At 42.7% G+C, this 15,923-nt stretch overlaps 1 long non-coding RNA gene across 11 annotated transcripts in view; it reads right to left on the bottom strand.

The window, feature by feature from the left end:
* LOC117880695 overlaps positions 1-15,923 on the bottom strand; it is a 48,406-nt gene extending 32,483 nt beyond the window's left edge. The window contains exons 1-2 of one of the 11 annotated variants that reach the window (XR_004646582.1): positions 15,792-15,923; positions 6,129-6,232 (exon numbers count right to left, since the gene is read on the bottom strand). This is a non-coding gene — a long non-coding RNA (uncharacterized LOC117880695). Of the gene's footprint in view, positions 1-6,128; positions 6,233-6,779; positions 9,696-13,823; positions 14,141-14,173; positions 14,274-15,709; positions 15,731-15,791 lie in introns of those variants that run through there. The other 10 variants (XR_004646580.1, XR_004646583.1, XR_004646584.1 and 7 more) reach the window with 10 other exon arrangements.

Consider the following 15,923-nt stretch of genomic DNA (forward strand, 5'->3'; position numbering starts at 1 on the left):
GGCACAAAGAAAGAAATGTACAGTCAGAGTCCTCAGATGTGTAGTAGAACTTTGACAACTTTAATCACTCCAACAAATTAGATGGCTGCTGTCACCTTCACTATTCCAGTTTTTAAATCCCGAGTTAAATGCCAGCCCTCCTTTAACCCCACATAATGACAAATTTTATTTTTATTTTGCTCAGTTCTAGATGGTTGTTGGGTTTTATTTTTTGTCAGAGGTGTGATGTAAGACCAGTCATCTAGGAGGATTTGTGGTGGCCAGTGGCCAGCCTGGATTTCTGGATTCATCGTACTACTGGTTGCTGACCCATATCTGGAAGAGAGGCAAGGATGAAGCACCAGTTCATACAGGGGACTTGAGATCCCGCTGAGGACCTATAGGCACTGCCATAATATAAATATAAATAATAAATCATAACAGAGTCCAAACTGTCAGGAGAGGAGAAGAACACCTCCTCCTCCACAGTTAGGGGAATACAGCATTCAATGGTGCTTAATGGCTACAGTTTACAGTATCACCTAAGACTTAGTCTCACAGTAAGAGAATCCGCCTAAGACAAACAAACCCCAGAACACTCCTTCATGTCAATGATGCAAGTTTGTTGCCCTTCCATATACCAACCTCTGCCTCCCACCCCCAACACAAGTGCTGAAGTTAGACTGAACACTCTGGGGCTGTCAGGTTGTAGAGTTTACATTGAATCATCCTGTTGAGAGAGGCCAGGTTTGCCTTCTTGTACAGAGGGCTGGGGGCATGGTCCTCCAACCCTGCTGTTGTCCCACAGATACTGGGACAAGCCTGTGGATTTGGGGACAATGAAGGCAAAGCCTTGTGTCATAAATATAAAGGGAAGGGTAACAACCTTTATGTATGCAGTAACACAAAATCCCTCCTGGCCAGAGGTACAGAATCACTTCACCTGTAAGAGGTTAAGAAGCTCAAATAACCTGGTTGGCACCTGACCAAAAGGACCAATAAGGAAAGAAGATACTTTCAAATCTGGGGGCGAAGGGAGGTTTTGTTTGTGCTCTCTTTGTATGTTCCCTCTCGAGATGGAGAGAAAGACCAGGGCAGGAAAAAACATTTCCTAAAAACATACTTAAAATGAGAATCTAAAATTATAAAAGTTGTAAGTAAGGTAAGGAAATGCGTTAGGTTATCTTTTCTTTTAGCTTGTGAATTTTCCCTATGCTAAGAGGGATTTTTATTCCTGTTTTTTGTAACTGGAAAACAGTCAGAGGGGAATCCTGTGTGTTTTAAATCTTTTTTTTTTTACCCTGTAAAGTTACCTTCCATCCTGATTTTGCAGGTGTGAGTCTTTTACTTTTTTCTTTATAATAAAGTTCTTCTTTTAAGAACCTGATTGATTTTTAGTGTCCTAAAAACCAAAGGGTTTGGTCTGTGATCACTTTGTTAGCCTGTTGGTTGGTCTATTATTCTCAAGCCTCCCCAGGAAAGGGGGTGAAGGGGCTTGGGGCATATTTTGCGGGGATAGGGCTCCAAGTGGCCCCTCCCTGAATTTTTGTTTAAATCACTTGGTAGTGGCAGCAATACCGTCCAAGGACAAGGAAAGGAATTGGTGCCTTGGGGAAGTTTTTAACCTAAGCTGGTGGAATGTAAACTCAGGATGTCTTTCATGTGGGTCCCCACAACTGTACCCCAGATTTCAGAGTGGGGAGGGAACTCTGACACCTTTGTGTGAAGGACCCTTTCTGGGGGCTTTCCAGCTGTGCCTGGGTCAGAAGCTCTGGTGTGCATGTGACAGCAGGGAGTGGGAGAAATCCTCATGGATTTGCAGGAAAATGACCTTACAAAAAGCAGTTCTTCCCAGTTCTACACCTTCCCTGCCTAGTCACCTCCCAAAACTGTACAGCCACATGCACCAATGGGCTGCAGCATGATCGGAGGTGGTGTTGCAGGGGTTCAACACCCTCTCTCTGATGGCATGTTGACTAAAGCAACCCTCTCACACGTCCCTCTCTCACTGTGATCCTAATCTCTCCCCACCCCCAAGATAGAGATGCATTAAAAGGAAAAACCTAGAACAGCCCAGTGCTGGCCTGGGAGGACTCCCTCTCAAGCTTTCAAGTGCCAGCACATCCCACTACACTCATTCAAGTGAATGGGGTTAGGGGTTGGTTCCAGATGAAAATAACCAGTGCAAATGACAGTACAAAGAAAGTGGGCTATTTGCCAAAGAGCACTTCCAGAGGCTTAATGTTTAGATTACTTAATGTAATATATGAAACATAAAAATCAATATGATATACATGGTTTCCTTCACTGTCTTAGAGCATGAGATTGTCCAGAGTGCTTTGCATGCCATTATGGCTACAAATGGGCATTACATTCAATATATGGATACACCTAATGAAGAAAAATCTACTAAGCTATATTTGAAACAGTAGGCCTCGCTCTAATGAGATTAGTAGTTTAGTATTAGAAAGACTCAGATACTCCGATATCTAATAACTTCAACTCCAGCAAATTATGGGTGCACATTTCACTCACAAGAGCTCGTCTTTTTCAAATGCAAGGTGTTAGAACAGGAAGAATAGAAACAGCCCACGGCTGGGGAAGCCATTGCTTGCCCACATCATTATCCTTGTTGCAGAAGTGGGCCTTGATCCTATGATCAGGTCTGGGTGGGCAGACCCCACTGCCTGCATGAGCCCCCCACTGACTTCATCAAGTCTGCTGAAAATGTAAAGCACATTGAGACCTATGGATGATATCACTATATGGGGACTAAGTATTACTGTTATAGCTAGGGAGAGTAAGGATTAGTCACCTTTTTAATTCTTGCAAGGCCCAAACTGTACTTTGTCTATTTGAGAAGTGTAATTTAGTTTTAATTATTTAGGGTGATACCTCATGGCAAATGTTGCATTTCTGTGGTACATGCTGGAAAAGTAACCAAGTCTTCGGCTATGTCTACATGGCTCCGCAGTTCAGACTACAGGGGGGGTGAATTTTAGTTCGCACCCATAGCATCCACAACAGGAGTTACACTGCAGCTTGCTACTAGTGCATGTTACAATTCACACCCCCATAGTCTGAACTGTGGGGCCTGGTAGACAAGCACTTAGTCATGTAAGCTCTACTACAGCCCTCTTGTGTTAAATCTGTAATGTCACTGAAGTCAATAGGGCTCCCCCTGGGAGCAGGAGCCAATTGTTCTGATCGAACTGGAGGATCGTGCTTCTAGATGCTGATTAGCAACTTAGAATAACAAGGGTCTTTTTTACATTACATTTCTCTGCGTGTTTTAAGACATTTTTGAAAATACAGACATTCACAAATCCACAGTGTCAGACCCACCGGGCCAGATCTTCTGCCTTGGTAAAGCAGTGTAGCTTCACTGAAGTTAAAGATTCTATACCACTTTACAACAGCCCGGAGTCAGACTCAAGAAATCTAAGACCGTTTTCTATATAACTACTCTGAGCAAATTGTTCTGTAATGATCCAGCTCACCTGTAAATATCACCCATGATTTTCAGAAAATTGTCTCTGGACCACCGTCCACATGGTCATCATATTTTGCAGCAGCTAAGTAGCACTGAAGATAGTTTACTCTGAATTCTTCATGAACATTTTTTTTCTGGGTATCTCAGTTGTAAACAATGTTACTCAGTAACATGTATGAACTCATTTCTGGAATAGTTTGTTAATTTGCCCAGTTAACCTAAGACCAACAGTCTCTTTCTGCAGTGTTTTGTGAGTCAGACAGCCCAGTTGCAAGAACAGCCACTACTAGGGTGACCAGATAGCAAGTGTAAAAAATTGGGATGGGAGTGGGGAGTAATAGGAGCCTATATAGGAAAAAGCCCCCAAAATTGGGACATCTGGTCACCCTAGCCACTACAGCATTGGAGGAGAGCTGTGAGCATGAAACAGAGAACCAAAATGGCCAAATTAATTAAAAAATATTGGTTAAGTATCTGTAGTGACCAAAATCCATGGAAACACCATTGAAAATAGTGAAAACATGCACATTATTAAGGAGGAAGAGCCCATATTATGGTCTACATGTTAATTGGGAACAGTGAATTGGATGCATTTTTGGTGGAGATTTTCCCTTAGTGGGGTGTGTGACACTGGCAGACCAAGTGCCAGCTCATGCCCCAGGCCTCACTGAACACTTACAAATGCATAGCTGGAAGCCAGACCAGTTCACTTGTGCATTAGTAGAGATCAAAGTGATTTTTAAATATAGAAGAATATATTTTGGGGTGTCTGCCCTGCTTTTGACAGTCTGCCATGAAGTAGGCACTCAGTTGTGAGCCACTCCAGACAGCATGACCGGGCATTTTTGGTCTGTGTTTGCTTATTTTTTGTTTTTATAAAAGCATATATTGATTCATCTATTTTCTTGAACAAAGATATGAACCTGGGCAGCAGACTGTTGTTGTAAAGAAAGGTGATGGATAACGAGACTTACGTGTGAGACAAAAGGCTTGTCTTCACTACCGGGGTAAGTCAACCTAAATTATGCTACTCCAGCTATGTGAATAATGTAGCTGGAGCCAACGTAGCTTAGGTCGACTTACCCCGGTGTCTTCACTGCACTGTGTTGACAGGAGACTTTTCTTACTCTTCTCGGACAGGTGGAGTACCAGGGTGTACTGGAGAGCGCTCTGCTGTCGATTTAGCGGGTCTTCACTAGACCCGCTAAATCGACATCCGCTGCATCGATTGCAGCAGCTTCGATCTCCTCAGTAGTGAAGACAAGCCCAAAGTATTGGTCTGGATTTATTGTTTGCTCACTATTGTAGTCTCTATGTTAAACTAAAGATTATTAGTTTACTACATGGAGATCTTATGTGGATAAAGCTGAACTTCACGTTAAAACGTAAGTCAAACAAAGAATAGGATGACATCTTAGATTTGTATATAACATGAAGACCCTTTCTCCAAATTCTTCCAAATGGAGCAGCTTACATATTGCAAGAGAAACTGGTCTGTCAGAAATAGTTTCAGAACCGTCCTTTGATGAGGAACTTAGTCCCAGCTCTTCAAGTTATTTATGCACCTAATTCCCATTGATTTCAACAGGAGTCTGGCACCTAAATTCCTTTGAGAAACTGGATCTTGATTTATTGTGGAAGTTTTAAATGAATCTTGGAGTAGACCTACACTTTATGATTAAGAGTATATATAAACACTTGTGTATAATTTTAGAGATTATTTTAGTCAAGTTTTCACCCTTAAATTGTATAAATGGACATTTCCAATAAACACACGGAGAATTTACAACCAACTATATGTATGGGATTGCTCTCTTTTATTCTTCAAAATACATTCTGTCCTAGCTGCTGTTGTGTTTAGCTATTTCAGATAATTGAATCACCGTTCCCTAATGGTACGATTTGACTCAGCCTTGGAATTAGAATCAATTTAATATTTAACAAAAGGACTGTGGTCCCCAACACTTCAAAGCTTTTAAATTAAATCAAGTTGGATAACTATCATCACCATTTCAAACTGTAGCTCAGTGGGTTTTCTTCCTTTGTTCCAGTGTAGGCCATCTGAATAGCCTTACAAAGCATGCTATGCTGAACAGTGCATCCATAAAGCAAAACATAACCCAAGACATGGGTCATAGTCTGATTCAGCCTGCTCAGCAGTCAATTATTGCAAATCCATTTGCAAAGCCTACTCATCTTAGTTCACCCTATTTTTAGAAAGTCTCCAGCTCATCTGCAAGCATTTTCCTTATCCCGGCTTATCTAAATTGGACATTATTGTAATTTATTACTGAGAAGTTTTTGACAGCATTGGTTACTGACAGGCTCTGTTCTTACTGCAAGATATGTGGTATGGGGGAATGCTTCACACAGCGAATCTTTCTGGTATAGATTCTACAGTTATTGGGAAATCTCAGTGTGCGCTGGAGTGTTGGCCAGGCCCCACATTCTCCTTCCTCCCGTCACTACTCTAGATTGATTGTGTGTGACCAGACAGACAGAATAAATTGAAACAGATCAGCTCAGTATTAAATGGTTCAGGCCTTTCTTGAGTATGGCTAGTCAAGTACCCTCCATATGTGTGAGGGGAAGGAAGGTAAAGTTTTATACTCTTGAACTGAGGGGGTAAAAAATGGGTCAGCCTACTGGCTTCTACCTTCTCGCATTCATGTCCTTGTTCAGCCTCGATCCTGCACGTCCTTGTGCAGAGCACAGTGGGGAGCAAAGATGGTGGTAGTCCAGTCCCAGTACGAGTGGGGGCTACATGGGGGTGTAAATAAAGTTAATCACTAGGGCCTGAGTGGAAGAAAGCCTCAAGCTCCATGGATGACCACTCCCTTCAGGCTTCTCTCGACGAGGATAAAAGGTGTTCTTTCTAAGTGTTAGTGGCGCTGCCCTGCAGACACTCACCAGACTGCTGTTGGATCCCAACACTAAACCGGTGTGCTTTAAGCTTCCCTTGGTCTGTGTAGATTTCAGCAGTCTCTCTTTCTTTGGCCTCTCTGGCACACCTGCTGGGCATAGACTCTGTCTGTTACCCCTAGAAGTGGGGCCTCACAGTCCAGCAAACCTACTGGCCCCAGGACCAGTGCTGACACCCAAGTACTTAGATACATTTTTTCCCAGAGCTCCAGCCTTGTGGGCACTTGGGGGTTACAATTTACCCCTTCATGCACACTTAATAGACACAGATTTGCAAAAGGATTTCAAAACACAATCACTCTTTGCATTAGACAGCCCAACAGATACACAGATCTAGGCAAAATAATAAACATCTGTACACTATTCCCTGCCTCAGCTTCCTTACCCTGTTGAGTGTTCTTTGGGATTTGGTCAGAGTCTCTCTCTGAAGGAGTCCAGGATCTTTCCTCTCCCCCATTCCCTTCTGTACATGACTTCTCCTCTGGAACATGGAATTGCTATCTGACCCCTGCCTGCCCACCATATCCCTCAGCTCCTGGCTAGTCCCTCACTCAAAAGGTTCCTCCATGTTCTGGAAATCTGTTTCTTTGTTCCTCTGTGAGTCCCTCCCCAACTTCGCAGCCTCTCGTTTTAGAGGGCTGTACAAACACTTCAGTCTTTCTTTCCCTCCTGGAGATTTTCCACTCCTCCTCCTTTAGAGGAGTACAGAGAACTAGTCCGAGTCTTCAGCCATCTCATTGTTCTGTTCAGGCACTGTTGGTAAACCCTAAGGATTGTCCCATTCAAAGACGGACACCCAGGCACCACTCCCCTGCTCCTTAGCACAAGAAGGATGATGTCAGAATACAGTAAAAATAATCATAAAGACTTAAACAGAATTCATCAGTTATACATAGAGTCCCCAAATCATCACAGTTAGCGAACCCCTTTTAATGAGCATGTTTCAACACCCTAAAGTAGCCTGGGCAAGTTGTATTTTAACAGGTGTTAGATACCAGCTATCACAATTGTAATGGTATTAAACTGCATCTAATCCATGTGTTTCCAATGAGGTTAGCTAATTTAAAAATATACTTCCCTCTCCACAGTGTAGCCAGACCCTTATCTTCTAGTACAGAGGGTATTAGAAGGGGCAAGGTGTGGGCAGAGAATGCCCCTGGCTGAGAGAAGAGAAAAAATATCTTTTTTGTTGTGGGTTTTTCTGCTCTCTTTATGCAGCATGTAGCAGGAAGGGCAGTACCTAAAAAACCCAGACAGTGAAATTCTCAGCATGCAAATAGAGTCTTTAGTTATGTGCCCCTCTCTGGCTAGGAGCAATAGTGACTGAGCCACTCACTCAACAGCACTCTCACTGACATGGGGTCAGTTTCCCTTGTGCCCCACCCTGCTCGTCACTTTCTACCCTGCCTTCGCATGCACAGCTCTCCAGATATGCACAGCACCTGCACAATCCCTTCAGAGTTCCTGGCCATCTTCTCCTTTACTCCTTTTTCCTATTTTGTTCTATCTCCCCCCCGCTCTCCTTTGCTGCCATATCAACCTGCTGCCTGTCTATCCAGTGTAGTCAGAAGATGGGAAGGAGGACTCACTCTACTGGCAGTACAAGGAGAGAAACCCACACAATGGCATTTTGAATCATCAGCTACAAAGCTCTTAAGACAGGGTGCTTGTCTTCAGGACCAATTATGTGGAGTGAGTGCATTCAGCACTTTGTGAAATTGGCACTTGGGACCCAATAAGTGCCAGTGAGCAGACTGAACAGTGAGCCCAGGGTAGATATAATCCCTTAATAACCACCTTGAAAAGTGTGCACTTCGGCTAGTTGGTAGGCATGTCAGGAGAGCTGCAATCAAAGCCTGCCCTGGAAAAGGTGAGGCAGGATATTTATTACAATGATTGCACAAGAGAATGACTCAATTAATAAAAGCAGAGCTCTTTTCATAGAGCATTCTTTGAGACACCTCTGAAAGGACCTACCTACTTCGCAGAAGTCAACATTTTCCCATATGTACCTACCCACAGTGTAAGGTACTGCATGTACGGTGCAAAACTGCAGAACTGACTGGATCTGCTCTGTTCTGCTTCCTGTACAGTGTTTCTTGTGCAGCTGTGGAAATGGCTGACATTAGAAGCATGGAAGAAATGGCACTGAGATCCAGTTGGAAACAGAGTCTGAAGTCTGACTTGAATGAACTTTTGCTGTTCCTCCCATGATACTTGGTCCACGGTCTCTCTGCTAGTCCTGTAATAAACTAGGTTTCTAATCAAACCAGCATAGGTCAGAAAGGGTGGGGTGAGGTGCAAAAACTATGCTCAAAATACACCAAAGTGTTTCAGACAAGTCCCACTTCACAATGGTGTGACGCCTCAGTGAGGAGTTATACCAGTTTGATCAGAGGTTGTGGAATGTATTTTACACTGCACAAAATTCTGAGCGGGAACATGTCCCACAGGAATCAGAGCCATCAACTCCTGAATTCTAATCTCTGCTCTGCGCCTACTGTGACCTCGGGCAATTCCCTTCTATTCTCTTCTCCCATTAGTATAATGGGAGACTACTACTTACTGACTCACTTCCCAGGGGGATTTGTGAGGTTGAATTAGTGGTCCCAGCAGGATTTAACTGTGTCTCCGGTGACTGCAAAGTCACAGTCAGCAGTATGTCTTGTAACTTGAGTGTTCCCAATCAAACACAGATATGTTCCAGGGCTGACAAGACCCCTGAGCCTCTGTCTGAAATTAACCAGGACTTTTCAAAAACCATGTCGGAGCTGTTTCCCTGTTCAAAATCCTAAAATAATTTTAGGTAGCTATTTTAAGCTCTTCCCGGAACAGTTCAGCACAGATACAAACAAAACCTTTCTGGATCAGCCAGTCTCGCTGATGTTTATAAACAGGACAGGGCAGGCCACATTACACAGATAAGCCCAGAAAGTCTAAACTGTGATATATGCCCCTGAAGGTTTTCATTGCTAAACTAAGAGGTCATGCAACTAACCTTTATATTAATCTTCCTACCCCCTCTTACCCAGAAACTGGCACACAATCCAGGTAATGTTACATATTTCCAGGATTTTCTGCTTAATTGACACATGTATGTCTTCCTAGCTCTGAAAACAGAATTGAGCTATCGTGGAAAAGGAGCTTTGCTTGTTTTCAGATTTCAACTGTGTTGTAATAACAGTGCTAAAAGGGTGCCGTCTATTAGTAATCAACATGGAACCAAGATTATTCCATAGAGCCAATAGGCAAAACTAGACCTTACTCACTGGTAGGAAATACTAAATAAAAATAATCTGGTCATGAAAAGCAATGACAGAGTATCAGAGGCCCTCATGCCGTAATGCTGACTGATGTTTTATTCAAAACTTTAACAGACCACTGTACAGATACTAAAAATTTTAAAAACATAAGCTGGAATTACAAAGGGGAATGGCTTCTTGGCACAAGTACTATCCAGGATACAACAGGGGCTGCCTATTCAGATCAGGGGAGTAGGAACAAAGATGGATCTATGGCCCCAATATACGAGGAACCACATTTTTAAACTTAGGTGCACACTTTTGTGCAAATACCTGATGTGCACATAGCCAGTTAGGCATCTAATGCACATGTGCAATTGTGTGGCCTGACCTTGACAATCCGACTCTGAATACCTCAGCTAGTTATGTGCCACTACTAATATACTATCTCTGCAGCATGTATTGGAGCAGAAGTAGCCATAATGTTTGATATTACATTTCAGTCCACATAGATATACTATGTTTTGGAGTTTTTTATCTTGTCTCAGCCCCGTTTAGAGAGCCTCCACTCCACACACAGACACCCACCCATACCTTCTGTATTGGGCACATTTCTTCAAAGAAAATGTTTTGATGATTTTTTTGTGCCATGATAATGGAATGTGACATGTTTCCAATGCCGAGAAATTACCTGAAGAAGCAAAATAAGACTTAACTGACATCAAAAAGAAAAATTAACTGGAGGAACTAGTGCAAGACAGAAGGCTGTTTGTAATTTACAGAAGGGCAGTGGCCTACAGAATTATTGGTGCAGAGGTGCTACATTTTGTAGTTTGGCTGCACTGAATAGCATGACTCTGCCCTTGTAAGTAAAAACCATCCATGGGTGTCAGGAAAGTGTGATGTGTTAAATCATTTATTAATATAATGTTAATATTTATGCATACAACGATTGAGTTTCGTTTAAATAAAGTATTTGTCTAGTGGAAACTGAACATAAGTTAAGCACAGAAAGAAGCGGGGGTGTGAGTATTCTGAGTTGTGCCGGGTTTGTTTGGTTATTACGCAAGTTGTACTTAGCAAATAGAGATTATTTCCTTTTATTACATTAAATAGTTAAGATTTTCAGTTCCCTCCCTCTACCTGCTGGATATTTGTTCTGAATCCATTTTAGAAATGACAGCTCAGATAGATTTGTTGCAGAGCCTTTTGTTACTGTAACTAAAAATAGAACAGATAAAAAAATCTCTGTAAAGAAGGTTGAAAGAACAAAAGAGCAACTGAACAAAAGCAGGTGTCAGTCTCTAGAGGTATTTCTGGAAAGGCACAGTGCGGGGAAAACAGAGCGTGTTCAGATTAGAGATGTAATGATTATAGATCCTAAAAACATCATTAGTAGTTACCAATAAGAACTACGATACTTAAAGGTGTAAGGGGATTAACAATTATCACTAAAGAAAAATAGGAAATGTAAGGGAGACTAGCATCTTGTATAAGGATGGTACCTTCAATCTAGCAAACAAAGGCATAACAAGAACCAACGGCTAAAAGTAGAAGTTAGACAAAGTCAAACTGGAAATAAAATATATATATTTTTAACAGTGAGGGTATTTAGCCACTGGAACTATTTACCAAGGTTCATGATGGATTCTCCATCACTGGAAATTTTTAAATAAAACTTGGATTTTTTTCTAAAAGATATGCTCTAGTTCAAACACAGCTATTGGACTAGAAACAGGACTTAATAGAGGGAAATTCTATGTCTTGTGTTATGCAGGCAGTCAGACATTTATATCTGTTTATAGTTACATTTATATCTAAGGCCTGGTCCACACTAACCCCCCACTTCAAACTAAGGTACGCAAATTCAGCTACATTAATAACCTTAGTTCGAACTTACTGAACAAGTACCTTAGTTCGAACTTACTCGCTCGCAGCGCTGCAAGCTTTTCCCCTCGGAGAGGTGGAGTACATACAGCGCTGCGAGAGCAAATACACTCGCGCTTCACAGTGCTTTATCTGGATATCTACAGACTTTATCACAGACTGCAGGTCACAGTACATTTAGAGTTTGCGAGTAGCTCACAGGAATAGTTCATATGGGTCAAGTGACATGATATTTCTCGCATGTCCCCGATTAGCTGAGTCTCAGCTCAGTAGAATCTATTTTCGTTTGGTTTCCTGCATTCGAGTTGAACTGTCTGAGCCAGCTGGAAAAAGTCAGAAAAAAAGCTAATTTTTTCTAGCAGTTCTAATGTCTGGCTGGCATTCCCCAGTTATTAGGAACCGTCTCATATTTACATTTTGATTCATATAATTCTACATGAGCTTCAAAAGGGGAAGATTCCTAAAGTCAGAGTCTTCCGGCGGCATCAGACCTAAACAAGGGATGGGATTTTTCAAAAGCCCTCAGCATTGGCCTCACTCCGGTCTATTACTATTGGCTTCACTGGCAGCGGTTAGGTCAATGCTGAACACTTTTCAAAATCCTGCCATCAGTGAATTTCTCACAGAAACCTATAGGCTCCCTGTCTAACTTCCCACTTATTGTGAACAGTCTAGTTACTATTTTCTTTTTGGGATCATCTAATTATATCTCAGTTCACTGAGGCAACCATACCTGATTTGCCTGTTTGGTCAGTTACTTCCCCAGCTTCTCTGTTCAGCAGACAATTTTCTAAACGAAAGATCCTTTCATGGACAATCTCCCCTCTTGGGTTTTGGTTCTCATAATAATTAGTTCTGTAGACCACTAGGATGGGCTCTGTGGGCCAAGGTGCTTCATACATCAAAAACTGAGAACCAATAGTCTGGCCCAACACAGCCCTCTGAATGCTAAATTGAGGGATTCAGCTGGTGATTCTGAATGCTTGTTGGATAGTCTCTTCAAATGTTCTTAGGATCTCAGCCACAACCCACTGAAATCCACCAGTGGGATCCTGGCTCCATTAAAGTCAGTGGCAAAATTCCCATTGACTTCAACGGAGCTTGGATTTCACCCCACCTGAGTCTTTCCACTGACTTCAGTGGACTTTGGATCAAAGCCTTAGTCACCTCCTGTTTTGTTTCTGCCAACTTCACATTGCACAGAAAATGCTCCATAGCTCAGTTCTTCTTCCAGTTAGAGAAAATTTCTAAAGGACGAAGAATTTCAATCAAAACCCTTGTATTAGGCTAACAGTCACACACCCTTCTTCTTTAAGAACTATAGCTACTTTAACCTGCTATCGAAGATTACATTTTCTCTAACCCCATACAAACCACTTGGCAGGGGCAGCTACTGATGCCGAAAGGAGCACATTAGAAAATACGATCCCAAGCTTTCCCAGGAACTCTTTTATAGCACTAATGGGCATCCTTCTTGCAGGATTGAAGGGGCACAGAGAGTTACCTTCCATGTTACCATCGGGAGAACCACCAGAATATGCCCCACAAGTTTGTCTCAGTCAATATGGGGAAGCTTTTCTGATGCTAGCCCTGGGTGTGGCTAAACTGATGACTTCAGTCTCCAGCGCTGAAAATCTGTCACCTTTCACAAGCAACAGATTGACTTGAAAGCTGAAATTGAGGAGGTGAGGGAAGGAGATCTTAGGACCCCGGTCTAGGAGCACTTTGGCAGTATAGCTAGACTGGAATATACTATACCAGCAAAGCTCCCTAGTGTGGATGCAACTTACACTGGCGAAAGTGAGTTTTTGCTGGTATAGCCCATTCCATGTCCTCCAAGTGAAATAAACTCTACCAGCAAGAACAGTTTTGCAAGTCTACAGTAGGAATTTCTGCCAGAACAGCTCTCTCAGTCAGAGACCCCATATCTACCCAGTTCTGAGCGACACTGCTATATCAACTAGAGTTTGTAGGCTAGACCTAGCCCTAATCTCTTAACTGACTCGTTTTGGTCATTTTACATTGGTCCCTAACCCTACTCAGAGATGCACACTGATTTGCAGATCTCTGCGATTTATGATGTTTAAATGAGAAATCCCTAGCTTTCTCTCTCTTTCATGCTTCAGGCTTATATTTAACTGTCTGGATACCCTGGAACATACTGCATAGTGCATTACACTTGAGTGCATATCAGCTACAAAGCCTGGCGATTGGGATGAAATGGCTGTAAATTGGCCCCTGGATGTGAGTTACTCCTGTTCTCCTTTCCCAAAGCAAACCTTGTAAAATCAGTTATTGACCTGTTTCCATGGGTGAGACACAGGGCAATGTGCACTCATTTATCCGAGGGAAGGTTGGGCATCGAGCCACAGTGTGAAGTAGTCTGAGCGCATTGCACTGAATGTGTTCTTTGGCAAACATCCCAGTGAAGTGGACATGATGTTATCAGAAGGGACAATCGCAAGAATTCCACTGTCATTTTGAAAGCCACTATTTCTGTAAGGACCAGGGCGAAGAAACAAAGCGTTCCCCAGACTGAAACGCAACTGCCAGAGCTACATGGTCATCAAGCGATGGGGCTGATGCACAAGCAAAGGAGACTTGTCTTATAAACATGCAAATGATACATTGACAACATTGTTCTTCATACTTGCACTGGGCGAGTCCAAAAGGATTGTAAGGTGAAGGCTAGATGTTCCATCTCACCCTCACCAGACAATCCATCAGCCGCAAGGGGAGCAAAGTGCCAGCTGGAAGAAACAAACAGAATGATGCCAGCCTCCTCTCTTTCTGCTGCAGTGTTAGCCCAACCCTCCTGGCATGAATTCAGCTCATGCACTGAGATTTCAAACCTTTCTACCCTCTAAGCTTGACTGTGCTCAAGTGGCACAGCTCAGAGTAGGGGAGGGTGCAGAGCCGTATCTCCCAACTGGGAACTCAGGAGAGAGTGTGTCTTCAAATGCAGCCTGCTCTTGCCTCCTCCAATCCCCATCAGCACACCCAGTCCTTGCAGAGGAGGGGCACAGGCCATTCTAGGGGTATCCAGAGCACACAGTTCCTGCATTCCCTTCCCACATCCCCCGCACAGAACCAGGTAACAATCAGGGACAAGACCGGCCCTTTTCTCTAGCCTGTACGGTCAGCATCAGTTTTGTTTTACCAGTAGTGACTGTTATGCTCCTGGGTGCTTCCAGGAGAGAGTCAACTGGAATATTATCAGAGGTGGTAGCAGCGAGAGAGCTGGCATTCAATATGAATGTGTGTATAGGCATGTGTGTACTAGCATTTCCCGTCTGTGGGCTGAAGGGGTAGGAGCAGTGTCTCTTTTACACAGTCTCTCTCTCCCAAGAGTTAGGAGTTTGTTGAACAGGTTTTAACACACACAAAGCTTTACAGAATCTGACAAAAAATCCCTTCCCCTGTCAATTGGCCACTTGTTTCAGGATGTCACAATTCTACCAATTCTCCAGTCTTCCAAGCAGCCCTCTAGCAAAAACACGGAAGGAAAGCCCTAATATTTCTTAGGTAAAACAACAAGCAGGGAAGAAAAGAGGACCTTCCAGGCCTTTTAAAATGTTCATAAAGCAGCAAGAAGGGCCCATATGCATCCCCCCACCCCTTTCCTTTGCAGCAATAGAGGTAAATCAAAACATCTCTGTTCTTGGTTCTTCATCCCACACAGAACTTCATTTCACACTCTCACTACACTGTCTGAGCAGTAGGTCTGAGGCACTGCAGCCTCCATTTCATTGCTCTCAGAGGCAGGAGATGGGCTCCTTCAAAAACATCATCCATCTTTCATTAACATTCCTGACATCTGCCTGACAGAGACAGAGACTACGAGCAAGGTACAAAACAACTGAATAAAGCATTAAGCACTTGCCTTACAGCTAACAACTGCAGCACCTAAATGGATCACTCGTTTAAAAAAAAAAAATCGATTCTCTCAATGCCACTACTTGCAACTGGAGCTAAATTGATACTTCAGAAATCTAGCAGATTATTTTACCACTCTAGCCTTTCACTCAAACCACTTTAAAATTGCATTGCAACACTGGGTAGTCAGAATGTATGATGGCAAACAATCAGTTCTGAAGAAATAAATGAAAATCAAAGTAATATACTTGCAGATTAGTTCCATACACACACATACCAGCCAGTTAAAGTAAATAAATGAACCCAAAACCTTATAATTGTATCATCATTTGTTTAGATGCAAAATTCCACCCCAGCAACAGAACTAGGTCTGAATGCAACCAGATCAATACCTCATAAGTTAGATCCTAGATCACACACTAGTACAAGACGACACTGGTTTTATGCAGTAGTTTTGCTCCTAATTATTCAAGAGGAGCTCTGAAATGCCTGTCTTCCATCTGCCACACGTATGTGTCTGATAT

This window comes from Trachemys scripta, chromosome 7, assembly GCF_013100865.1.
Source record: "Trachemys scripta elegans isolate TJP31775 chromosome 7, CAS_Tse_1.0, whole genome shotgun sequence".
Lineage (NCBI taxonomy): Eukaryota > Metazoa > Chordata > Testudines > Emydidae > Trachemys > Trachemys scripta.